General features: G+C 39.6%; 1 protein-coding gene across 11 annotated transcripts in view; it reads right to left on the reverse strand.

The window, feature by feature from the left end:
• Positions 1 to 27,648, reverse strand: part of LOC6630996 (uncharacterized) — a 63,156-nt gene that overhangs the window by 17,526 nt on the left and 17,982 nt on the right. For 3 of the 11 annotated variants that reach the window (XM_015171976.3, XM_015171979.3, XM_015171978.3), the window contains exon 2: positions 14,401 to 14,667. The exons of 2 other annotated variants lie outside the window; for them this stretch is intronic. The gene's annotated coding sequence lies outside the window, so the exon portion shown is untranslated. Of the gene's footprint in view, positions 1 to 13,177; positions 13,763 to 14,208; positions 14,668 to 27,648 lie in introns of all 11 variants that reach the window. 6 more of the 11 variants (XM_070206887.1, XM_070206888.1, XM_070206890.1 and 3 more) reach the window with 5 other exon arrangements.

Genomic DNA, 27,648 nt, shown 5'->3' on the forward strand with positions numbered 1-27,648 from the left:
TCCTCTGCCTTAGGCACTCAACTTGTTTATTTATATTTCCTCCAATTTGCGGAAGCAATAGTATATAAGAACAAATTAATTGAGTATTAATAGCACATTTGTGGCATCTGCTTTTCATATTAACTGAACAGCTTTACGGCCTCTCATAAATTAGGTATATAATTAGGTGTCCGTTGACTGTGGAAACTTTGGAAGCAGCTGGGTTAGTCGTCGGTGTAACGAGGAGTCCGAACTGCTTTCAAATATTTCTGGAGAACAATACTAAATACTTTGAATTCTTAGCAATACTTAAAATCCCAAAGAAAATCATTTCTATTGTTAGAACTTATTCATATTCATCCTAAGTGTGTTTATATAATGCCAGATTCAAAAGAAATTAGTTTAGTTGTAATCAAGGGTGAATATTGTTCAAAAGTCAAAACAATGCCAAAACCAAGAAATCAGCATAATCTTTTCTTACAGACAAAAAGTGAACAAAACAATTGAAACAATGGCAGCCCATTAAAAAGCACACAAATTTAAGTAATTATTCAAGACCCAATTCATTCACTTCCAGCAAGGGTTGCGATTTATGTCTCATTCTGCGACACTTCAGCTGAATTAGGTGGTAATAGCAAAGTTGATAGTTAAGGTTTTCGGCTGTTGTTTCTTGGAATTCTAGAAGAATATAAATCCCAAAGCCCCGCAATCTCTTTAAAACTACCAAGAAATGACAAGAGAAATGTGGTCCAAGGAGGCGGACACCCCCTGCTGTCTGCTTGTTTCGTGTATTTGCCTTGTCTTGGCATATCTCAGACCTTAGCACAACCCCTCAACGTGGCTGGCAATATACGAATCAGTACGGAAGCAATTTACACAATGCAAATTTGTGAGTCAAGTTGAGCACTTCCTGTTGTTGTTGTACCTTCCCAAAGTACAAAGGCGGTTGGTAATTTCTCATCAGCCCTTTTCCCGGCTTTCGTATAAGCAAAGTCTATTAAAGATGATTTATATGCAACATATTTCTAACTTGGCTGTTGTGGATAAACTTTTTGTAGGCACCCAATAAATTTTGAAGAAAGAGAACACAAATCACCACAAACTTTGCCAACAGGCAACAAATTCTTTACAACAATATCTTACTGGATTTTCAATGTTCTACCTTCAGAAATTTGTGACATCGTTCAGACTGTTTTACATAATATTCCAATCCTCAGAAGAATGGGACGCTCCACTTACCCTGCTAATTTTTCACCTTTAATGAGCTCGCTCCGAGCCACCTCCTTTTTCCCTTATTTCTTCGTCTCTGCCTTCGCTCACCTGAACCTATGGTAAGCTCTAAGTCGATTATCCGCCTCTCTCTGCGCATCTCAGTAGCACGTATTCATTGTTGAGCAGTTTATCAAAATGACACTGTGCTTTAAGCTGGATATCTCTGTGAGTCACCTTATTAATGACAGCAATTTAAGTGCTCATTATTTTTTGTCTCCGCTAAGCACTTCACACTGCATAGACAGCCACGCCCTGCGGAAATGATGTTGTCACCAAGTCAAATCGCTTTATATCCGCTTCGGGGGAAATGACTTGGACACGAACTTAGCTTTTGCTCAGTGTTGCACCTGCCCTGCTTTAGTTTTGTTATGTTTTTTCCCTTTTAACATTTCTTTCACTCTCGACTTTATTGTGCGATGCTCTTGGCCAGTTTCAATTATAAACACTCTGAAATTGGCTTAGTGCACTGCGCTTTATGGCCAGGACGTGCGTGGGATTGGCAGCAAACGGAAGCTGGCTGCAATCAGTTGGAGAGAGTAAAGAGCTCCGGGCGGACGTTAGCGACAGTTGAAAGTGTGGAGCAATCAAGTTGGTTTTTTCTGATGTGAAACAAAAGGGATGGTCGGAATCTGTTGAAATTGAACGCTGAAGATATAAATCGATTTCGAAGTTTGCCTATAACTCTGAAATACTGCTCAATCGTTACAGTCAGATATTAAGCTGCTGCAGCTAGGTTATCAGCAAAAATCATCGAATAAAATTTAATTATAGTATGAAATAATAAGAACAATGAAGATATACTGTAGAAACCTGCCTCTAAGTTAATATATTCTTGAAAGAAAAAGAAGTAACCTCCCAATTATAAAATTCAATTATGGCCAATTAAGTTGGCCTCACTGTGGTACCCGCAAAACCAACCCAAGTCATAAAAGCGAATTGTAATAGTTTATGGGACCATGAAAAGAGCTGGGCGGTGGTCGATCAGGAGCACCAGAACGAAGACAGATCAACCGGTAAAGAAGATTAAGGCAAGAAAAAGTAAAACATACAGAGAAAAACACTAGAACCAAAAAGCCTTTAAATTGTCTGGACAACTGTCATAGGTGGCAGCTGAGAAAAGAAACAAAACAGAAACAGGGGCATAAACAAATAATGCAAAAACTGAAACACAACAAATTGAAAAAAAGTGCTGCAAAAGTTTTTTAATTGGGTAGTGGAAACTGAATGTGCAGAAGGACGAAGGGAATGCCAAAATCATAAATGGTTGCAGCTTGTATGTGTTTTGCTTCTTGAAACCCACATGCATCGCAAAAAGCAAACTAACTGAACTCTTAAAAGCTAGAAAAGACAACAGTCTTGTATATTTACCAACATACACAGGCTTGCAGGCCGTTTTGGTGAAAAAGTCCTAAAGTTCTTATGACTTAATAAGCATATTTTTTAGTGCATATTTTTGGCTTTTTCACACAAGAATTTAAGCTTTCCTCCGGATTTCTGCCTTTCCCCTAGACTGACCACTACTCGGACCATATCATTATTCATTTTTGGTTGAGCAAAATTAATGGGCTCGTCGGGAACAAGGAAAGGGTCAGAAGCAGTAGCAACTGCTTTTGTGGTTTGCTTGATGTGGTCTGCCCAAATGAACTTGTTGGAGATTGTCCAGTTAGTTGACTCTATACCAAAGTGAGGCAAATGGACCACACCATAAATTTATTTGTAAATGCTTGTGGACTTAGAATAATTTGTGTGGAATATTTTGCGATAAGGTATGTAGATGCATACAATATGAGATACGCCTCTGCATGAATTGTGCATCTAATGCAAGCCAAGGAAGAGAAAGAAAAACGGACACATCTTAGGGGTCATAACATGCTATCAATGGCAGATAAGCAAAGAGTGTGAAAATTGCATTGGAGCTTTTATATTTCTCCTATAAAACAATGCAAAGAGCAAAAAAATGAGCAATAAAAAAGGGTCAATTGATTCAATTGGGTCGACATGGTGCCCATGGATTGATTGTATGAAAATCGATAAATGGAAATAGCATTAGGTCGCAGATTCCTTAGGCTCCAGTCATTCTTGAGAGATATTTAGAAGCAAATTATACAAATTCGTTCTTATTCAATTTATCCGCATATTCCCAGAAGTAGCATAGTTCTGTTCGGTTTATCCTCGCATGTGCAATACATTTAGATGGGCTTTCAAAAAAACCTCCTAAAAAGAAAGCAATATAAACGAAGTAAGTGGTTAGCCAATTTGTATGCAGTTTCTATTGAAAATCAGGAAACAAAAACTCGAATCATCTACAGCAGACAGAAGTGCACTAGGCTGAAGTGTCAAAGGGATCAGTTGCGGGTTGGTGCGGACTGCGACTGTGGGCTGTGATTGCCAGTCACTCAGCTAGTCGGAGGCTCTTTGTTGTCGCTGGCACGCACAATTAAGCGACTGAAAACACATCAAACAAAGCAACGAGCGACGGAAAAGGCAGAAAATTGCAATAGAGTTCACACGCACAGGAAGCATACGAGTCAGTCTGCGTATACGTAATTTCCGAAGTCCCCTTTTCAGCCACCCTCGCACACAACCATCCTCTGTGGGCTACTCTGCCTAAGCCAGATGGATAGCAGAGTGTTTAAGTTGGATCGAAAGGACCAGAGCATCCAAGCATCCGAAAAAACAATGAAAAAGTGGAAGCGGAGGCTAACTGGCTCTGGATACGGCTATGAATGCGGACATGCACTGCATTGTGCAACACGCATCCTGTGACAGCCGCAAAAGCGAACAAACGCAATAGCAACATGGTTGCCGACTCTTAAGCCGCAGAGGAAAATTCAATTTCATATCCTAACACAATTGATGAAGTGCATCATACACGAATCCTCACACTGCCATGCATTGCAGGAGTATTATACATGCCTAACTTGCAACAACGAAACACGCTATTTGGCACGCCATTTATTCTTTATGTTTTGAAAGGGGGGGAGGGAGTCGACTCGAGTGTTCGCTAATGCGCGAGCAGCAGCTGCTTATCGGAACACATCATGCTCACGTTGTTTGCTTTTTTTTCCTTTGAACCCTTCTCTGTTCCTCAACTGAAAAGTGCCCTCCATTTATTCACGTCTGTTTGTTCTTCTGCTTTCCTTGTTGATATTGCACCAGATACAACAACATAACATAAATAAGGACCATCTCCAACGTCGGTGCTATTTATTTTTTTAGTGTAAAGCTAACAATTCTTGCTGGCTGGAAAATTTTTTACAGCTTTGACAGCATTCTAATTTACCATTGTAATTTTCAAGGAGTTTATTCATTGTTTAAAATAAAGAATTTGGATTCTATATTCGATTCGTAAATATCATGCATTTCATTGACTTAATTGAAATAATACTACTATTTAAATGTAATTATGTAATATAATTAAATTGCTCACTGATCTCCTTTGTGATTAACACTGTAGTTCAGCAGGTAAATGTATATGGAAACACCTGTGATTATATTCGCTACGATATACGAAAAAAGGTAAGTTGTGCTGAGACTGACTTCATGTCATAAGACTATCACATAAATTTAATTCCATTAAGCTATTAAACACAACTTGCACTTGAAAACATATTCGGTCGCACACTTAGATTTTCGCTGTCCACTTGTTAAAGCTCTGTCTCTTTGCGTCATCTTATGCCTTAATTTTATGTCATTAGCAATATTTTGACTCCGTCTATTGCCTATATACACAAAAGCAAACATCTAAGCAAATGTTTGCAAAAACTTTGTGGGTCAGCCAAAAAAGACAAAGAGAGGGATGAAGACGACGCCGATTAACCTCAGCAACACGTACTAAATTCTTATTGAATTGGACGCGGGGGAGCAAAACCGAAGGACGGAGAACAAAAGCAAAAGCAACAACAATCCTAAAAACTATTAACAAAGCAAACAAAACAAACAAAGTCAAACAAAAGGTCCACACAAAATGTTGTGTGCCACGAGGCGCACACACAGAGAGACACTTGACTGCGTGTAGAGACAATATGTAAGGACAAAAAAAAAAACAGACGAAACAAAATATGAAAACATGTTGAGTCAGTCAGCAACAGTTGAGAGTAAACGACTAAGCGTCACCCTATGAAATGAAAATCAATGTCAGGACTAGAATTCCATGAGAAGAAGCAAACCTTTGCTTCATATTAAAACTGAGTAGCTGTATCGCACCTTCCACTTCATACAGAGGTCAGTAAATCTGTAACATTTTGTTGAAATGTTGTTGAATTGCTGCACCTTCCATCTGTAGCAGGCTGAATGTAATGCCATATTTCTTGTGCTGCCTTCCTCCCAGTCTCCGGTTGGGCATGTCAATTGCATCATTAATAATGGCATTTGCCATTGGTGTACTCCAGACACGGTCCAGCTGCCTGGCCATACATTAGGATACATGTCAAACACTGCGTTCCGACTGTTGAGTAATGGTTCGCACATACGCCAAGAGCCTTACAGACAATGAACTTCAAGCTAGCCAAGTAGACAAGGGGAGAGGCTGTATCGAGAGAGCTGCTCGAATGAAGCAACTTTGGTTAGGCCCCTTCCTCTGTAAGTACTCAAGTGGAAACGTGCTTTGCATTGCAAATCAGCCCAATCAATTCCAACTTCAGCCCAACTCCCGACTCCCTCTATTTGGTAAGAGCACCTTTAAGTTCCCTTTCACATTGCGTATACGCAATTTTTCAATTTGCTGCAATTTAATTGAATTGTGGACAGCGCATCGCATCGTAAACTCCATTAGCACTTCTTATTTAACAAATTAGCAGCTCTACAGTGACTGTTTACAGTATTCCCCAAAAGACTGCCGATGACTTGCCTTAATTTACAGGTAGCCACAGCAAGCAAAGAGCCAACAAGATTTATGCGCCGCCCTTTCAAGCCTACTTTATTCTCTCGTTAATAACAGAAAATGTACGTATTGTGTTACCCTCCGCCTGCTTCATTTCCTTTTCTCCAGACTTCGCTAACGGGGCCTGTTCGGAACAGGCAAAGCCCATAAATATGTTGATGTTGATTTCGGTTAAGAGGCTCTGTGTGTGTTGGGTGTTACACATCCTAATTACATTTTAACCTCACATCGAGGCATTTGGCACTTTTTATGCGAGACCTCAAAGAAGATCGTCTGACCCCACAGCTGTCTGACTGCGCCGTTTTACAGACTCAAGCAGGGTATTGAGTAATTTAGATAGCTTTAATATTGCATTAATTTTGCTTATTTGGGGAATAAGAAATGAATGTTTTAAAACACTTGTGAACATCTCACTCTCACACTAAATAAAGAAAGTCCAATTCAATAATCTATTTAAGCCACTTGACTTAGCATCTAAAACATTCCCCTTCCCAGCCGTTAGTTGTTCTCTTAAAGTGTGCACTATGGAACTGATGCTCGAGTCACAGGGACTGGTGTCTGGCCCAGACTTTTATTGGGGCCCGAATTTGCCGCAGCAGCCGGTGATGAGCATACAATGGGACATAATTGTAATTGTGAGGGAAATAGTTGGACTGAAATCAAAAAACGCGAAGGCAGTTGGCGCGTTTCCAAATGGGCCCCTCAGCTGGCACATGGAGCTAGGGGCGCTTCTGATTATAGTTGTAGTTCAGTTTTCAGCTCAACGTTTTATTAACGTCGAACCATTTTAATATTTAAAATATCATTCGTACAGCCGAAATAGCGAAGTACACAATTTTACGACCAGGATGAATTATTCAGTAGGCGACAATAATAATAGTTGGGATATGCCTTGCCAGTTCTCCCAAACCTTATATCCAGCCTGTAGGCTGTTCCGTCGGCTTAAGTGGTTTGCATATGAAAATCCCTTTAAAGCCCACACGTTGACTCAAGTGGTATGAAAGGAAAGTCGAAGGGGATTCAGAATGGGCTGCAAGATATTGACGGCACTGGCATGGACTTTGACTGAACCTTAGCAGGATTTGAATGAGCTCTAGTCGAGACCGCTTCAAGGCGGCATTAAATATGCAAATTAAAGTGCAGCCAGGTGAGCAGTTGGAGCCACACTCAGACCAGGACGCAAGAATCACGTGAATGTTAGTTCTCTGGCTCCAGTTGGTGGCGCCCATAAGTATGCAAGCGTTTTTATCAAGCCCAAACTTTAATTCGCCTGAACGCCATTCGCATTTTGCAAATTTTGCATATACGGCACATGTGCCCAAGAACAACAACAAGCGCGTGGATGTGTTTGTGTAAAAGCCATAAATTTTGCTGGCAGAGACACGTCGAAATTTAAATTTACTTCGTTGGCATTTGTATGACTCTCACAAGCTGGCCAAAGGCAATGGATAAACCCATAGGAGAGACCACAGATACTTTCTTTCCTCTTGTTACCAGCTGCGTGCTGTTATATCCGTTTTGATGAAATGCAAATTTATAAACAGAAAACTTGAATTGAGTTACGGAAAAACAGAGGAAACAAAAACATCATAACAAATATGACAAAGCAGGCGGGCGAATGAACAAATGATATGCAAGTCGTTCGATACCCGAGTCTGAAAAGAATAAAGTTTGCCTTTGAATACCGAGCATAAAAATGAAGGGCTGAAGATAACTGTGAAGATGATTTGAAACTCAAAATATGTTACCAGCACTTCTCCATCTATCAATCAAAACCTTCTAATTTCTTATTGATTAGTTGAATTTTCGATAACATTGATTTATGGCTTCATACCTTAAGCTTCTTTCCTCACATTGTTAAATCACTTAAATATGCCACAAAGCATAAAGTAAATTTGCAAAGCTAGGACAAGACAAATCCGGGTCTCTGACCTCAAGAGGCAAGAAATGAGCTCTTTACTATAGCTGAGTTGACAATGGGTCTCGGCTATATAATAAAATCAAAGTCAACCCCCCGCCACTCAGTTGACGGGATTCTTCATTTCACACAGCCAACAATGTCATTGGCATCAGCTCGACTTGGGGATGCCTGTTGGGGGATAATGAGTTTTTCTTGGCCCATTCAAATTTATAATTTAATAAGAATCAGAGCTAAGCTAATTAATTATACATAGGTAATAACCAGATTATAAACAGTCGACAAGCTAGAGGGAAAATTCGCAGTTTATCTTTAAATCACCTGGCCAACCTGTTGGGCCTTCTTATCCTCTGTCTGCTTATTATCCGGCAAATCCATTTATTGTATGCCCTTCTGAGTCCAATTGAAGCCAGAAATCCTTCTGTCAAGTCCCAATGCCAATGCCATTCACAATTGAGAATTCTCAATTCAAGAAAAGAGGCAACAGAATGGAAGTCTCTCGCACAATGGACATAAATGCAATACAATCTGTTATGCGAATGCGAAAAGTATAAGCGGCAGGTTTTCATATTCAACCTGACACTGAGAAATGATTTCAATTTCTCACCTAGCCCCTTGCGGGTAGTCCTCCCGCTGAACATGGAAATCCAATTGGTGCTGCGACGTGGTTGCGAGGTTTAAACTTTTGCCACAACTGATTTTGGCTTTCGCATGAAAATTTTTTTCACAGTCTCCCCAGCCCTCCTGCTCTTAGTCTCTTTCTCTCAGAGGAGGTCTGTCATTTTCGCACCTGCCAAATGCCCACTCGGGGAGGAGCAAGTTTCTCTGATGCTCCTTCCAATCGCTTTCAGAGCCTTAGACTCTTCAAGAATGAATTGTATTTTTCGTTTTAAATTCACATCAATCTTGAAATCTGGTTTTTCGTTTCCTGTTCGTTAGAGTACTGACTGTTCGGTTGGGCATTGGAAATAACAGGTTTTTTAGTTGTTTCATGAGAAAGGGGAAGGAAATTGCTTGGGTGTTTAAATCGCTTGCAATCAATCCCCGAATTGCCGGTTGTTAAAATGATAAACGTTCTTCATGGAGTTTAGTCAAATTCACCTGAGTGGTTGCTGGTGAGGGTGGGTAAGCGCAGTGCAACAATTTTGTTGTTGACGAAGAATTTCGGATCGATATGGCACTTAATGATTTTATTGAACATTGTGCAGATGGAGCTGGTACTTATGGTGCAGATGAAGCAAATGGTGTCTCAATTAGAACTGAATTAGAATTCAAATAAATCTAAAACTTTATTTTGCTTATGAGCACCGCTGTTTCTGATCATATTGTGTATGATAGCTCAATGTAGTCGAACCATATTAATGTAAACATTTACTGTAGATTAATTGTATTTTGGCTGATGTATTTATAGGATATCTGGCCAATTTCTACTACCTGTGCAAGCAACTGAAAACAACAAGAATTATGTACACATATTGGAATTGTTTATAGCTGCGTATAAGAAAATGAAATAAAATTGTACATCTAGAATATTTTTCCGCACGGGGATTATTCGCTTAATGTACTCAGCTACAATCCAATTATATAAAATGATGTGACCTTCCATCTGTAAATGCAAACGGATTACAACAGGCATTGTCGGAGTTTTTCTCTCTTAATGCGCAGATTGTTTGCTTGCCAATTTGCATTGCCAACAGCAACAAAGCAAACTCGCATTGTTGCTCATGCAAATGTTTATCGTCAACTGCTGCGGGCTGTGTGCTCTCATATTAACTTGATTGTTGACTTCTAATTTTAATGTGGCTAACTTTAGAAAGCCATCAAAATTGGCTATTTGATGAGTGCATTTGTGTGGCTGCAATTCAACCGAATGATAAACATTTCAAGCCTCATCCTTAAATCAAAGAACGAAAAAGTAGCGCAAAGGCAGAGCCTAGATTGCAAGAATGTCCCACAGAGTGACAAGATGACACTGTGAAAGACGCACATGACATGTACGTCCCACTTCAGCTCCATCTTAAGGCTGACACTGAGCAATGTGCGCAAGTGTCGGGCCAACATTACTCGTCCTCTGATAATGTCCCTTGGGCATGCAATGTGAATGTGTCTCCTTGAGCAACCGACGACATCATCATTACGCAGCACACCAGGCACCAGGCAGTGACAGCTGCTTTTCTATCAGAGGCGCCTCGATTTGTTTCGTTTTTAGCTGGCGGAAGCGATTGAACCACAAAATGGCGAAGCATATTCCACGCCGACAGACAACTGTCAGCCAAATCAGACTCGTTGCAGGGAGCACGTTTTGCCTGGTTTCTTGTTAATGATGATGACAGCAAAAGGTGTTTGCCTCTTTGTGTTGCTGTCGTTGCTGATGTTGCTGCTGTTTTTAACAACAACCACTTGGCCAACCTTACCTTTTCAGCGCTCATCTGTGGCGATAACAAAGTCAACATATGTCACTTCTTTCTCTCTCTCTCTCTCTCTTTCTTTCATTTTCTCTACTATTTGCTGCGAAGTTTGTGCCACAAGTGGAAACAAACACTGCAAGAGGCGACATGTTTTTGTCAGCGTGTCAAGCGGTCGAGCTCACAGCACGAGTACAAAATACAAAAATACAATTATATATTGTGCAGAGTGGGGTATGTGGATGCCCCTGATATGGTTTGAAATACGTCAAGAAATTGTCGCAGATAGTTCGTGTTCGTGCCTTGATGAAGCGATATGGCTTTGCATGCTTGTTGGACTTGTCAGTTGCCACATAATACACAAGGGCCACATTTCTGTAGGCGACTATTGTAAATAAACTGTAAACATATTCTATTTAGTCTAAGTAAATTTGAAAGATACATATAAGTTAACATTCCATTGGCAACTGTCGAGTTCACAGAAGTCTATTATCTGGTAAGTATTAATTTGACAGAGAAAAGAAATAACTAAGTATTTGTCGATGATGCATATTTATTTATATTAATTTACAAAATCTACTACAATAGAAGAATCTTATTTGCAGCAGGCACTCTGCATATGTGCTGTTTTGTATATTATGCTCCCCATAATCTAATATACATTTGAGGAAATGTATTTTCTGTAACGTCCAAATGTGTGGCTAATTACGCTAAGCATGGACAAAAATGGAACAAACCTCCACCCCCAGTCAACGACATGCCAAGTGACCGCAAATGGACAACGCGCGATCTAAGTGTCGCAAAAGTGCCTCAACAATTATTATGACAGCAGATAACCATCGTACATACACAGACACGACAGGTCACAAACACAGAATCAAACATAGAAGCACTTGACGGTTGATTATTTTCAGCTGCACGCACTGCGTATACGTAATGTGATGCTTGCTTTAAATGGAATGTGACTTGGCTCAAGCTAAACTCAGCAACTGCTATTAAATCTTGATATACATAATTTCCTTAGCCTTCCAGCCTTCATTTCATCCGCCTGTTTCATGTCACCAGGTTGCCCATGTTAGTGTAATTCACCTGGTTTTTATTGTTATGTCAAATACAACTTATATGGAAATATTCCTGAAGCCGTTCACTTTGTTGTTGTATTTATACCCTGAACCCATTAAAAATGGGTATAAGGGTATATTGTATTTGTGCAAAATCCAAATGTATGTAACAGGCTGAAGGAAGCATCTCCGACCCCATAATGTATATTCTTGATCAGCATCAATAGCCGAGTCGATCTAACCATGTCCGTCTGTCTGTCCGTCCGTCCGTCCGTATGTATGAACGCAAGGATCTCAGAACAAATAAGAGCTATAGACTTGAAATTTAGGTGCTCCTAGTGCCTGCGCAGATCGAGTTTGTTTCCGATAACTTACTCCGTTTCCAAACAATCGATAAAAATCGATATCCATATCCTGTTTTTTGGGCAATTTTGGTAAATAATAAGAGCTAGAGTCCCCAAACTTGACATATAGCTTTTAAAATAGAATATATATATGCATTTGATGTTGGAAGAAGAGGGTTCAGGGTATCCCCTAGTCGGGAGCTCCCGACTAGAACCTCTTACTTGTTTTATATTGTTTATTATGCTTATGTTATTATTACAGCTGTGTAGGCTATTGGTCTGTTTCTTTGTACCAACGTAGCCAAGACAAAACAACATACATAGAATGCCCACGCGCTGATGAATTGACAGATAATTAAATATGCCAAAATGCCAACTGACGGGCTGAACGTAACGCAACGTTCTACATGTGGGTGGATGGCTTTAAGGTTGAATGGCAGTTGGACATATTGGCAGCATGACATTACAGCTGGCACCGCATGAGCCATAGAGAGAGAGAGAGAGATAGAGAGAGAGAGAGAGGAGAGAGAGATAGAAAGAGAGAGGGAAGGATAAGGGAAATGATATGAGACAAGTTAGGACTTGTGTACAAAGCGAGATTTGCATATTGATGCATGTGGCAATTGCTTGCAAATGAATTGCTTTTAATATAAATTTGCAACAGCTGCAAATGTTGATTGATTTTGAGGATATACACGACAAATACAATGAGCTGATCAGGCCTAATCAGTTCCAATTCGTTTGTTTCCCTTCACATTCATAGATATTCAAAACAACATGTCCTAGATTAAGAAGTTTAACTTTTAACGTTATAAAAAAAAAGCAAACTAACAGGAGTTATCTAGTCGGTTATTTAGCCTTCACTTTGCTCCACACTAAGTTAAATGTTAAAATTTAAATTGGATTGTCCTAGGAAAGTTATCCAAAAATTCCCAATTTATGTACAGCTAACTCTTATAATGCTTAACTCTGCTGGGAATGGTCTTGACCTAGAATATATACTTAACGTGGTGCTGCCTTCTGCCTGTTTAATGGATTTCCACAAAACCAAACAATTTTTAATGGGTTCAGGCTATAATTAGTTTTATGTGTAGAGTAGTTTACTTAAGAGTGTGTGTGTTGACTTATACTTTATACATTTTTAAAATTGTTATAATTTTTGTAATAGCTGGTCTATAGGTCGATTATTTTGTTCAATAAGAGAATTTTATTGCTCTGTTTTTCCACATACCTTGCTGCATGACTAAATGAGCTATAAATACATATTACGGGTAACACAGTGCGTAATTATAAAAAAAAAAAACAGAAATACTTACTTGTCAGTCGGTTTAAATAAATTTAATTATATAGTTGATTTTTGTATTCGAAATTTTGTATGTTTATGTTATTTTGTCGATTTTCGAATCACGATTTTGTTTTTCACTTGAATTCTGTTTTCAATTGAACTGATACACAAACGGGCTGTTTATGAAATCAACATGCTGTTCAAGGCATATACAAACTTTTTGTAGACTTTTTTTTAGAGTACATACACATACATGCACACACATGCATACACACTCGTAGAAAGCAACTTAATTAGGAGCCAGAAAAGCGAATCCGACAGTTGCAGACTTTGATGCTTGAGTTATTTTAGCATTTAATTAAAATATTGCTCATACGCCATGTTAACCGCATGCACATTATAAAGGAGGTTAAATTCATATGCGCATAATTGTGCGTAAAAACCCGTATGATGTGCGACCGTATCGTCCGTTGGCCTGTTATTTCAGTATGTTAAACAAGCGGGAGCCACGCGAAAAATGAATTCACGGCTCCAAAAGCGAGGCACGCCATTATACTATTCGTATGTAAAGTTTTGTGGCCCACACAGGAGGTGCAAGTGCAAGTAGTTAATTTCACTAAAACAAAAAACCAAAAAAAAATATTATAGTAGTTATTCACCTTATAAGAACGTAATCTGCAATGCTAATAATATTTTTATACAGTTGCGAATGGTTATCATAAAATGCCCGACGTCTTGCAGAGGGCAAAGGCGAGCCTATACCGCTCAATGTATTGTTATTGTATTATTTCATTGTTTTTGTGCTAATGTTAAATTTATAAAAAAATATTGTTTTTAGAACTGTAAATAAATAAATGTATTCAAAACGTTTCGCCTATTTCTGCAGTAGAAAATAATACAACAAACTCATATAGTCTATTCAAATATTTGGTAAGGGTATGTGTTCTGCGGCATATAAAAACAAGCTATTTTCTCATTTAATTTCACTGCAGATGGCTAAAACAACAAGTTTTGGCTCTTTTATTTTGTTGTCTGTAAGCTAAGCACATAAAAAACTCACACACACACATTCAAGTACCAACATCCACACACGAAAACACACGCACACGCATGGTCCGTTGCCGTTTTATTTATTGGCTCACTTCGATTTTTGCTATTTTTACATGCCTTTGACACAGGGCAAGCAATCATTATAACACCGGATAGTTATTTGTAGTTGTTACGTTATTCTATTGTTGTTATTGCTATGCTTACGTTAAACCCGTCACTCGCTACGTCGAGCCGTTCAATAATATAACGCCGCCTTGCGTTACGTTGCGTTGCTGACAAAAGCCGCAAAATAACTGAAAGCTCGTACGCAGCGGTTAACGGGAAAATGCTCGAGTGAACATAAGCAGCAACTGCGACAGCGACTGAAGCAGCGCTGCTTTCAATTGACGTTTGACGTTAACGGAGTTTGCGCAGTTTGATCAAAACAAATTTAACACTTATGTGGTGCTCAGCGCTCCAAGTTAGACGATACTGAAAATATAAAAATTAAAAGATATTTCACAAAATAATTTTGATCAAAATAACAAAACACTTTTTTAAGCTAAATATAATCTAAATGTAGATTTATTCGATCAAGTTTAATTCTAATCTGTAGAATATGTCGATAATATTATCTCGGATTTGCTGATTTGATGACGGTTTTGCAAATGGATTTCATTTAAATGAAAAGAAAAACCGTTTTTATATTTATACAAGAAGTTGATTGTACATTTATTTGTGTTTGTTGTTTTTATATTATATTTTTTATTTATTATTATTTTCTTAACTACTTTTAATATTTTTATTTGCATATTTGATTTAAATTCTGACAGCCAGATGACTTACCGCTTTTACAAAAAGTTTCTGTCAAAAAAAATGTGCATAAATTATTATCAGCGGGCAACAAATTGACCTACGTGTATTGTGTGCCAAGTAAATTAAATATTAAATTTAATATTCCATTACCTACGAAACATTAAAACATTTAACAGAAGTTGTTTGGGATAACGAAAATATTGCAGCTTATTTAAAGTATGCTACAGCGCTGGGCGAAAAAAATCAAAACCCGCATTAGTGCAGCAAAGCAAAAGAACGCAAACTATCTGTGACCATTTGTTAACATACTTTAGGAGCATCCACTATCCACATTCTACATAATATAGTATTATACCTCCTGCTGTGCACTCGACCGCTTGACACGCTGACAAACACATGTCGCCTCTGCGAGTTGCCTGTCCCCACATGTGGCACAAGCGTCGCAGCGAATAGTAGAGAGAGATGTGACATATGATGACGTTGGCATACAGATGCGCGCTGAAAATGTCAAGTTGGAGGCAAACAGACAAACCTTTTGCTGTCATCATCATTAACAAGAAACCAGGCAAAACGTGCTCCCTGCAACGAGTCTGATTTGGCTGACAGTTGTCTATCGGCGCGGAATATGCTTCGCCATTTTGTGGTTCAATCGCTTCCGCCAGCTAAAAACGAAAGAAATGGAGGTGCCTCTGATAGGAGCGCAGCTGATACTGCATGGTGCGGCAAGTCAGGTGGCACGGGTCTGCTGCATAATGACGATGTCGTCGGGTGCTCCGGAGGCAGGGGGTCAGCACATTCGCATTGCATACCCAAAGGACACAATACGGAGGACGACTAATGTTGGCCCGACACTTGCGCATATTGCTCAGTGTCAGCCCCGAGATGGAGCTGAAGTGGGATGTTCGTGTCTTATGCGTCTATCACAGTGTCATTTTGTCACTCTGTCAGTCAGTGGCATTCTATGTGGGACAGTCTTGCAATCTAGGCCCTGCCTTTGAGCTACTTTTGCATTCTGTGATTTAAGGATGAGGCTTGAAATGTTTATCTTTGACCCTTGCACTCAGTTTCGGCTGCTTTGCAGCCACACAAATGAACTCATATTTGATGAGCCAATTTGCCAACCGTTGGTGTTTTTGATGGCTATCTGAAGTTAGCCACATTAAAATTGGAAGTCAGCAATCAAGTTAAAATGAGAGCACACAGCCCGCAGCAGTTGACGATAAACATTTGCATGAGCAACAATGCGAGTTTGCTTTGTTGCTGTTGGCAATGCAAATTGGCAAGCAAACAATCTGCGCATTAAGAGAGAAAAACTCCGACAATGCCTGTTGTAATCCGTTTGCATTTACAGATGGAAGGTCACATCATTTTATATCATTGGATTGTAGCTGAGTACATTAAGCGAATAATCCCCGTGCGGAAAAATATTGTGTGGGCGTAATAGCATTCTAGATGTACAATTTTATTTCATTTTCTTATACGCAGCTATAAACAATTCCAATTTGTGTACACAATTCTTGTTGTTTTCAGTTGCTTGCACAGGTAGTAGAAATTGGCCAGATATCCTATAAATACATCAGCCAAAATACAATTAATCTACAGTAAATGTTTACATTAATATGGTTCGACTACATTGAGGTATCATACACAATATGATCAGAAACAGCGGTGCTCATAAGAAAAATAAAGTTTTAGATTTATTTGAATTCTAATTCAGTTCTAATTGAGACACCATTTGCTTCATCTGCACCATAAATACCAGCTCCATCTGCACAAGGTTCAATAAAATCATTAAGTGCCATATCGATCCGAAATTCTTCGTCAACAAAATTGTTGCACTGCGCTTACCCTCACCAGCAACTACTCAGGTGAATTTGACTGAACTCCATGAAGAACGTTTATCATTTTAACAACCGGCAATTCGGGGATTGATTGCAAGCGATTTAAACACCCAAGCAATTTCCTTCCCCTTTCTCATGAAACAACTAACAAACCTGTTATTTCCAATGCCCAACCGAACAGTCAGTACTCTAATGAACAGGAAACGAAAAGCCAGATTTCAAGATTGATGTGAATTTAAAACGAAAAATACAATTCATTCTCAGTAGCTGGCTGAAGAGTCTAAGGCTCTGAAAGCGATTGGAAGGAGCATCAGAGAAACTTGCTCCTCCCCGTGTGGGCATTTGGCAGGTGCGAAACTGACAGACATCCTCTGAGAGAAAGAGACTAAGAGCAGGAGGGCTGGGGAGACTGTGAAAAGAATTTTCATGCGAAAGCCAAAATCAGTTGTGGCAAAAGTTTAAGCCTCGCAACCACGTCGCAGCACCAATTGGATTTCCATGTTCAGCGGGAGGACTACCCGCAAGGGGCTAGGTGAGAAATTGAAATCATTTCTCAGTGTCAGGTTGAATATGAAAACCTGCCGCTTATACTTTTCGCATTCGCATAACAGATTGTATTGCATTTATGTCCATTGTGCGAGAGACTTCCATTCTGTTGCCTCTTTTCTTGAATTGAGAATTCTCAATTGTGAATGGCATTGGCATTGGGACTTGACAGAAGGATTTCTGGCTTCAATTGGACTCAGAAGGGCATACAATAAATGGATTTGCCGGATAATAAGCAGACAGAGGATAAGAAGGCCCAACAGGTTGGCCAGGTGATTTAAAGATAAGCTGCGAATTTTCCCTCTAGCTTGTCGACTGTTTATAATCTAGTTATTACCTATGTATAATTAATTAGCTCTGATTCTTATTAAATTATAAATTTAAATGGGCCAAGAAAAAATCATTATCCCCCAACAGGCATCCCCAAGTCGAGCTGATGCCAATGACATTGTTGGCTGTGTGAAATGAAGAATCCCGTCAACTGAGTGGCGGGGGGTTGACTTTGATTTTATTATATAGCCGAGACCCATTGTCAACTCAGCTATAGTAAAGAGCTCATTTCTTGCCTCTCGAGGTCAGAGACCCGGATTTGTCTGGTCCTAGCTTTGCAAATTTACTTTATGCTTTGTGGCATATTTAAGTGATTTAACAATGTGAGGAAAGAAGCTTAAGGTATGAAGCCATAAATCAATGTTATCGAAAATTCAACTAATCAATAAGAAATTAGAAGGTTTTGATTGATAGATGGAGAAGTGCTGGTAACATATTTTGAGTTTCAAATCATCTTCACAGTTATCTTCAGCCCTTCATTTTTATGCTCGGTATTCAAAGGCAAACTTTATTCTTTTCAGACTCGGGTATCGAACGACTTGCATATCATTTGTTAATTCGCCCGCCTGCTTTGTCATATTTGTTATGATGTTATTGTTTCCTCTGTTTTCCCGTAACTCAATTCAAGTTTTCTGTTTATAAATTTGCATATCATCAAAACGGATATAACAGCAGGCAACTGGTAATAAGAGGAAAGAAAATATCTGTGGTCTCTCCTATGGGTTTATCCATTGCCTTTGGCCAGCTTGTGAGAGTCATACAAATGCCAAGGAAGTAAATTTGAATTTCGACGTGTCTCTGCCAGCAAAATTTATGGCTTTTACACAAACACATCCACGCGCTTGTTGTTGTTCTTGGGCACATGTGCCGTATGTGCAAAATTTGCAAAATGCGAATGGCGTTCAGGCGAATTAAAGTTTGGGCTTGATAAAAACGCTTGCATACTTATGGGCGCCACCAACTGGAGCCAGAGAACTAACATTCACGTGATTCTTGCGTCCTGGTCTGAGTGTGGCTCCAACTGCTCACCTGGCTGCACTTTAATTTGCATATTTAATGCCGCCTTGAAGCGGTCTCGACTAGAGCTCATTCAAATCCTGCTAAGGTTCAGTCAAAGTCCATGCCAGTGCCTTCAATATCTTGCAGCCCATTCTGAATCCCCTTCGACTTTCCTTTCATACCACTTGAGTCAACGTGTGGGCTTTAAAGGGATTTTCATATGCAAACCACTTAAGCCGACGGAACAGCCTACAGGCTGGATATAAGATTTGGGAGAACTGGCAAGGCATATCCCAACTATTATTATTGTCGCCTACTGAATAATTCATCCTGGTCGTAAAATTCTGTCCTTCGCTATTTCGGCTGTACGAATGATATTTTAAATATTAAAATGGTTCGACGTTAATAAAAAGTTGAGCTGAAAACTGAACTACAACTATAATCACAAGCGCCCCTAGCTCCATGTGCCAGCTGAGGGGCCCATTTGGAAGCGCGCCAACTGCCTTCGCGTTTCTTTATTTCAGTCCTACTATTTCCCTCACAATTACAATTATGTCCCATTGTATGCTCATCACCGGCTGCTGCGGCAAATTCGGGCCCCAATAAAAGTCTGGGCCAGACACCCGCCCCTGTGACTCGAGTATCAGTTCCATAGTGCACACTTTAAGAGAACAACTAACGGCTGAGCGTGGCATGGGAAGGGGAATGTTTTAGATGCTAAGTCAAGTGGCTTAAATAGATTATTGAATTGGACTTTCTTTATTTAGTGTGAGAGTGAGATGTTCACAAGTGTTTTAAAACATTCATTTCTTATTCCCCAAATAAGCAAAATTAATGCAATATTAAAGCTATCTAAATTACTCAATACCCTGCTTGAGTCTGTAAAACGGCGCAGTCAGACAGCTGTGGGGTCAGACGATCTTCTTTGAGGTCTCGCATAAAAAGTGCCAAATGCCTCGATGTGAGGTTAAAATGTAATTAGGATGTGTAACACCCAACACACACAGAGCCTCTTAACCGAAATCAACATCAACATATTTATGGGCTTTGCCTGTTCCGAACAGGCCCCGTTAGCGAAGTCAAGAGAGAAGGGAATGATGCAGACGATGGGTAACACAATGCGTACATTTTCTGTTATTAACGAGAGTATACAGTACGCTTGAGAGGCGGCGCATAAATCTTTTTGGCTCTTTGCTTGCTGTGGCTACCTGTAAATTAAGGCAAGTCATCGGCAGTCTTTTGGGCAATACTGTAAGCAGTCACTGTAGAGCTGCTAATTTGTTAAATAAGAAGTGCTTATGGAGTTTACGATGCGATGCGCTGTCCACAATTCAATTAAATTGCAGCAAATTGAAAAATTGCGTATACGCAATGTGAAAGGGAACTTAAAGGTGGGCAACTGAGCAGATGCTCCCCTCATACCAAATAGAGGGAGTCGGGAGTTGGGCTGAAGTTGGAATTGATTGGGCTGATTTGCAATGCAAAGCACGTTTCCACTTGAGTACTTACAGAAGAAGGGGCCTAACCAAAGTTGCTTCATTCGAGCAGCTCTGTCGATACAGCCTCTCCCCTTGTTTACTTGGCTAGCTTGAAGTTCATTGTCTGTAAGGCTCTTGGCGTATGTGCGAACCATTACTCAACAGTCGGAACGCAGTGTTTGACATGTATCCTAATGTATGGCCAGGCAGCTGGACCGTGTCTGGAGTACACCAATGGCAAATGCCATTATTAATGATGCAATTGAAATGCCCAACCGGAGAGTGGGAGGAAGGCAGCACAAGAAATATGGCATTACATTCAGCCTGCTACAGATGGAAAGTGCAGCAATTCAACAACATTTCAACAACATGTTACAGATTTACTGACCTCTGTATGAAGTGGAAGGTGCGATACAGCTACTCAGTTTTAATATGAAGCAAAGGTTTGCTTCTTCTCATGGAATTCTAGTCCTGACATTGATTTTCATTTCATAGGGTGACGCATAGTCGTTTACTCTCAACTGTTGCTGACTGATTCAACATGTTTTCATATTTTGTTTTGTCTGTTTTTTTTTTGTCCTTACATATTGTCTCTACACGCAGTCAAGTGTCTCTCTGTGTGTGCGCCTCGTGGCACACAACATTTTGTGTGGACCTTTTGTTTGACTTTGTTTGTTTTGTTTGCTTTGTTAATAGTTTTTAGGATTGTTGTTGCTTTTGCTTTTGTTCTCTGTCCTTCGGTTTTGCTCCCCCGCGTCCAATTCAATAAGAATTTAGTACGTGTTGCTAAGGTTAATCGGCGTCGTCTTCGTCCCTCTCTTTGTCTTTTGTGGTTGATCCACAAAGTTTTTGCAAACATTTGCTTAGACGGTTGCTGTATATATTCCTTGTTATTACGTTTGCTTATGTGTATATGGCTAATAGATGTACTCAAGTGATTGCTAATAAAATAAAATTATAGCATAAGATGACAGAAAAAAAGCTTTAACATGTGGACAGTAAAAATCGTAGTCCCTTAAGGGCAAATTGTGTTTCATAGGTTAATAGAATTAAAATATGTACTCTTGTTATTACTCTTCTTAACTTCTTATCTTTTTTCGTTTTTTCACATCAGAATATATTCAAAGGTATTCGCATACGCATTTACATGCTCACTTACCAAGCTAATCACAAAAGTGTTCGGTTGTAAATTTTACATTTAAATAGTTGTATTATTCCTGGCTAAGTTATCGAAATCTATCATATTTTCAACCAATCTAATACAAATACCAAATTCTACAAATTGAATAATGCGTATAATTCTTATGCAGCTTAAAACACCTTCATGATTTCACAACGTTCTCACATATTTTTTTCTTTTGTTTTACAATGGTGTCAAAGCTGAAATCATTTTTCCACCCAGCAAGAATTGTTGGTTTTATACTAAAAAATATAAGCAGAAACGACGTTGAAGACGTTCTTCAGTTATGTTATGTTGTTGTATCTGGTACAATATCAATAAGCAAAGCAAAATAACAAACAGAGGGGGGAAAGCGTGCCAAACAAATGGAGGGCACTTTTCAGTTGATGAACAGAGAGGGGTTCTTAGGAAAAAGCAAGCAAATAACGTGTGCCTTATGTTTCCCGATAAACAGCTGCTGCTCGCGCATTAGGCAAATACTCGAGTCCCTTCTCTCCACCCCCTGCTCAAACATAAAGAATAGATGGCGTGCCAAATAGCGTGTTTCGTTGTTGCAAGTGTATTTCTTTTGGGGATGCCCACTATGGGAAAGCGACTCTTGAATAAGTGTGTAATACTCCTGCAAGGCATGGCAGTACGAGGATTCATGTGTAATGCACTTCATCAATTGTGTTAGGATCCCACACGCGAATGCATATGAAATTGAATTTCTCTCTCCGGCCTTAGGGTCGCAACCATGTTGTTATTGTGTTTGTTAGTTTTTGCGGCTGTGGCACAATGCGCGTTGCACAATGATGTGCATGTCCGTGTTCATAGTCGTATTCAGAGCCAGTTGGCGTCCACTTCCACTTTTTCATTAGTTTTTCGGATGCTTGAATGCTCTTTATTTCCCGATCCAACTTTAACACTCTGCTCCCACCTTGTTTAGATAGAGCAGCCCACAAAGCATGGTTGGGTAAAAGGGTGGATGAAAAAGGGTCTTCGGAAATTACGTATACATAGCCCTGACTCGTATGCTTCCTGTGCGTGTGAACTGTATTGCAATTTTCTGCCTTTTTCGTCGCCTTTCTCTTTGTTTGATTTGTTTTCAGTCGCTTAATTGTGCGTGCCAGCGACAACAAAGAGCCTCCGACTAGCTGAGTGACTGGCAATCACAGCCCAACCCGCAACTGATCCCTTTGACACTTCACCCGCTTGCACTTCAGTTTGCAGTAGGTGATTCGAGTTGTTGTTTACCTATTTTCAATGGAAACTACATATACATTGGCAAGCGGCTTATGTAATTTGTATCGTTTTCTCTTTAAGAAGCTTTTTTGAAAGCCCTTTTGATTGGATTGCACATGCAAGGATAAGTCAGAATTTGATGAAAATTGGACAAGAGGGAGTTTTTATACTTAGCTTCTATATATCTCTCCTTGATGACTGGAGGCCAAAGAATCTTATCTATGACCTAATTCCATTTCCATTTATCGATTTTCTCACAATCCTTGGGAACCAGGTTGACCCAATTGAAGCAATTTACCCTTTTTTATTACTCGTTTTCTCTTTTCCCATTCTTGAATAGAGGAAATAAACGAGCTCAAATGCAATTCTCACTCTTTGTTTAGCTGCCATTGATAGCTTGTTATGATTCCTAATGATGTCTCCGATTTCCACTGTTTTCCTCCGTTCGATTGCAATTTTGCATTCTATGCAGAGACGTATCTCATGTTGTATGCATTTCAACATAATAAATAGTGCTGTCAATTTGACTCACTTTGATATAAGGTCAACTAACCAGACAATCTCCAACAAGTTCATTTGACCAGACCACTTCAAACAAACAAGCTGCTGCTACTGCCTCTGTCTGTCCCTGTCTGCGACAAAGACGACCTCATTAATTTTGCTCAACCAGAAATTAATAATGGCCCAAGTGGTTTAGAGGGTAGAAAGACGACGGAAACAAAGGTTGAAATCGTCACTTAAACTAGAATTAGAATTTCACTTGCATACACAGGCTATGTTTGTCTGCATTGTTGTCCTTTTAGGCTGTTGGGAGCTCAGCTAGTTTGTTCTTGGCTTTGCATGTGGTGTTCTAGCCAAGATACAAAACATAGACAAGCTGCAACAATTATTCATTTTGGCATTCCCTTCGTCCGTCTGCCAGCCTTCGTCAGCATATACATCCAGTTTCCACTACCCAATTACAAAACTTTTGCAGCTTTTTTACAATTTGTTGTGTTTCAGTTTTTGCATTGTTTGTTTATGCACTTGCTGTATATTTTTGTTTGTTTTTATGTACGTTTTTTTTTTTCAGCTGCCACCACAATGCATGTAAACTACGACCAACTAGGGGTATGAGCATTGTCCAGACTTTTTGTAGGCTTCTTTGGTTCTGATGCTGTTCTCTCTGCATGTTTTACTTTTTCTTGCCTTTTCGTTTGCTGTTTGCCATTTGCCGCTTGACCTGTCTTCGGTCTGGTGCTCCTGATCGACCACCGCCCAACTCTTTTAATGGGCCCATAAACTATTTCAATTCGCTTTTATGACTTGGGTTGGTTTTGCGGGTACCACAGTGAGGCCATCTTAATTGGCCATAAATTCAATTTTATAATTGGGAGGTTGCTTCTTTTTCTTTCAAGAATATGTTATGAGCCCAGAGACAGGTTTCTACAGTATATCTTCATTGTTCTTATTATATCATACTATTCGATGATTTTTGCTGATAGCCTAGCTGCACCAGCTTAATATCTGACTGTAACGATTAAAATTCAGAGTTATAGGCAAACTTTCGAAATCGATTTATATCTTCAGCGTTCAATTTCAACAGATTCCGACCATCCCTTTTGTTTCACGTCAACTAGCATCACAAAAAAAACCAACATGATTGCTCCACACTTTCAACTTTCGCTAACCCGACATCTAATGCAGGAAATCCCCTCCGGCCGGCGCTCTCAACTCTCTCCAACTGATTGCAGCCAGCTTCCGTTTGTTGCCAATCCCACGCACGTCCTGACCATAAAGCGCAGTGCACTAAGCCAATTTCAGAGTGTTTATAATTGAAACTTGCTAAGAGCATCGCAGAGTAAAGTCGAGAGTGAAAGAAATGTTCAAAGGGAACAAATATATGAAACTAAAGCAGAGCAGGTGCACACGCTGAGCAAATGGTAAGTCCGTGTCCAAGTCATTTTCCCCGAAGCGGATATAAAGCGATTTGACTTGGTGACAACATCATTTCCGCAGGGCGTGGTTGTGTAGGTGGAACAGTGTGAAGTGCTTCGTGGGGATAAAGAGTAATGAGCACTTAAATTGCTGTCATTAATAAGGCGACTCACAGAGTTGTTCAGTTTAAGGCTCTGAGCCATTTTGATAAACCCCTCACAATTGACCACGTGCTACTGAGAAGCGCAGAGAGAGACGGATAATCGACTCAGAGTCTGTCATAGGTTCAGGTGAGCGAAGGCAGAGATGAAAGAAGAAAAAGGAAAAGGAGGCAGCTCGGAACGACCTCATTATGGAGTGTTCCACACTGTTTACGAATGGTATATTATGTAAAACAATGTCAAAAAGTTCTGAAAGGTAAAACATGGAAAAGCCAATGAGATTTTATTTTAAAAAATTTGTTGCTTGTTGCCAAAGTTTGTGGTGATTTGTTGGATGCATGTAAAATGTTTATCTACGACATCCAAGGTAGAAATATGTTCTATATAAATCATCTTTAATAGACTTTGCTTATATGCAAAACGAGAGATGGGCTGATGAGAAATTACCAACCGCCTTCTCTTATTTTGTCTGTAAATGAAAGGAAATTGTAATGCGAACAAAGGAGAAGGAATAACAACAACAGGAAGTGCTCAACTTGACTCACAAATTTGCATTGTGTGAATTGCTTCCGTACTGATTCGTATATTGCCAGCCACGTTGAGGGGTTGTGCTAAGGTCTGAGATATGCCAAGACAAGGCAAATACACGAAACAAGCAGACAGCAGGGGGTGTCCGCCTCCTTGGACCACATTTCTCTTGTCATTTCTTGGTAGTTTTAAAGAGATTGCGGGGCTTTGGGATTTATATTCTTCTAGAATTCCAAGAAACAACAGCCGAAAACCTTAACTATCAACTTTGCTATTACCACCTAATTCAGCTGAAGTGTCGCAGAATGAGACATAAATCGCAACCCTTGCTGGAAGTTAATGAATTGGGTCTTGAATAATTACTTAAATTTGTGTGCTTTTTAATGGGCTGCCATTGTTTCAATTGTTTTGTTCACTTTTTGTCTGTAAGAAAAGATTATGCTGATTTCTTGGTTTTGGCATTGTTTTGACTTTTGAACAATATTCACCCTTGATTACAACTTAAACAATTTCTTTTGAATCGGGCATTATATAAATACACTTAGGATGAATATGAATAAGTTCTAACAATAGAAATGATTTTCTTATTGCTAAGAATTCAAAGTATTTAGTATTGTTCTCCAGAAATATTTGAAAGCAGTTCGGACTCCTCGTTACACCGACGACTAACCCAGCTGCTTCCAAAGTTTCCACAGTCAACGGACACCTAATTATATACCTAATTTATGAGAGGCCGTAAAGCTGTTCAGTTAATATGAAAAGCAGATGCCACAAATGTGCTATTAATACTCAATTAATTTGTTCTTATGTCCTATTGCTTACGCAAATTAGAGGAAATATAAATAAATAAGTTGAGTGCCTAAGGCTGAGGAAAATAATTTTTTTGTGGCACTGGAATTTCTTTTCACTTTATTTACATGGCAATGAATTCACCTTGACAAACCTGCTGGGCGAATTACCCACGCCTCCTTCGGGGGAGATACGGATATTTGCATGCAAATCGAGGCACTGCATCAACATAATAGTAAGCACATAATCTGATACCAGACGAAAGGTGCGCTCAAACAGGATGAGGTATGAGAAAGTCATCTTACCAATCTGATGCCCCTTGAATTTTCGTAGAAGGTGGGCCGATGGATTGCAAAGGCATAAACTGGGTTCGCTTTAATCCAGAAATGTCAACATACCGTCCTTGTTGATAAAAGGATTCAAAGGGGACACAGACTTCTGCCTCAGCATGTGAAAATTAATAAAAGGCGAGTGTAAACACCAAACCAAGCATTGAAAGGTTTTAAGCAACCTCTGCACTCTATACTCGTCTTCGTTTTTATTTAATTTCCTTGTTCTTGTCCAGGGGTCGGTATGTCAGCGTTTATGGGCGTGTCCCTGTGCCTGTGATGTGGTCCCAGCACTCGCATACACACAGATGAGCCCTAAATTAAAAATTCGCCAGGTAAATATTTACTTAGCTACAAATAAGCAACAAAAACATGCAATAAGAGGGATCCCATATAAGGGAGAAATTAATTTAAGTAAGGACAAAATGAGAAAAACGGATAAAGTCTTAAGACCTTACAGAGTGCAGATGTCAGGCATACATTTTTAGAAAGCTTGTAAGACTTCCAAGAGAATGCAAAATGATTGCTTAAATTGTTTTTAACTTTCCCTATTCCATTTTCCCACAAGGCCCACCAATGGGGAGATTTATGGCGCCTTCATAAAGCGTACTTATTATTCAAACAAAAACCACACGACAATCAGTTTTCCATTTCAATAATTTGAGATTTTATGACTTCTTTTTTTGGTTTTTCTTTACAGGCACCCTTGGGACTCTGGGGATATGCATTAGACGAGCAAGTCCAATTACTTGGTAAATATAATTTTGCAAATTATTATTGCGGCAGAACAGAGATTCGAGGCGTGGCTACTTCTACCGGGCAAACATTATACAGCAAACAGAGCGAAGCGAGTGAATTACAAGTTATGCTATTTGCTTGTGAGACTGTGTGTGTGTATCAGGGTGGGGTCATCTGAACGACAACAAGTCAAGTGTGGCAAATGACAGGGACTTATGTATGTTTACTTTGCAGATTTCAGCCTGTCAGATGCAGGAGGCATGCATAACTTTGGGCGCTGCAGACCTTCTAGGAGCCACTTCCACTACAAGTTATCGCTCGGTGATTCACATTGTTTCTTTAAAGTTTTTTACAAATTGACGGCATGTCCCGCTGCTGTCCCAATTATGTGACAAATATACAATTTTCCAGCTGCAGCCTGCCTGGGTCCCCTCCTGGTGTGTACAGCAATGCGTATTCAATAAATGTAAGCAGGAAAGTTCCATTTAATTTGCATTCAATTTACACCAGCAGCAGGAAGAAGCCAACGAGCGGCAGGGAAACCAACGACACAACCAACAGCGGGCAGAAGAAGCTGCAACATTTCTCCCTACAGCC

This window comes from Drosophila virilis, chromosome 2 (assembly GCF_030788295.1).
Source record: "Drosophila virilis strain 15010-1051.87 chromosome 2, Dvir_AGI_RSII-ME, whole genome shotgun sequence".
NCBI lineage: Eukaryota > Metazoa > Arthropoda > Insecta > Diptera > Drosophilidae > Drosophila > Drosophila virilis.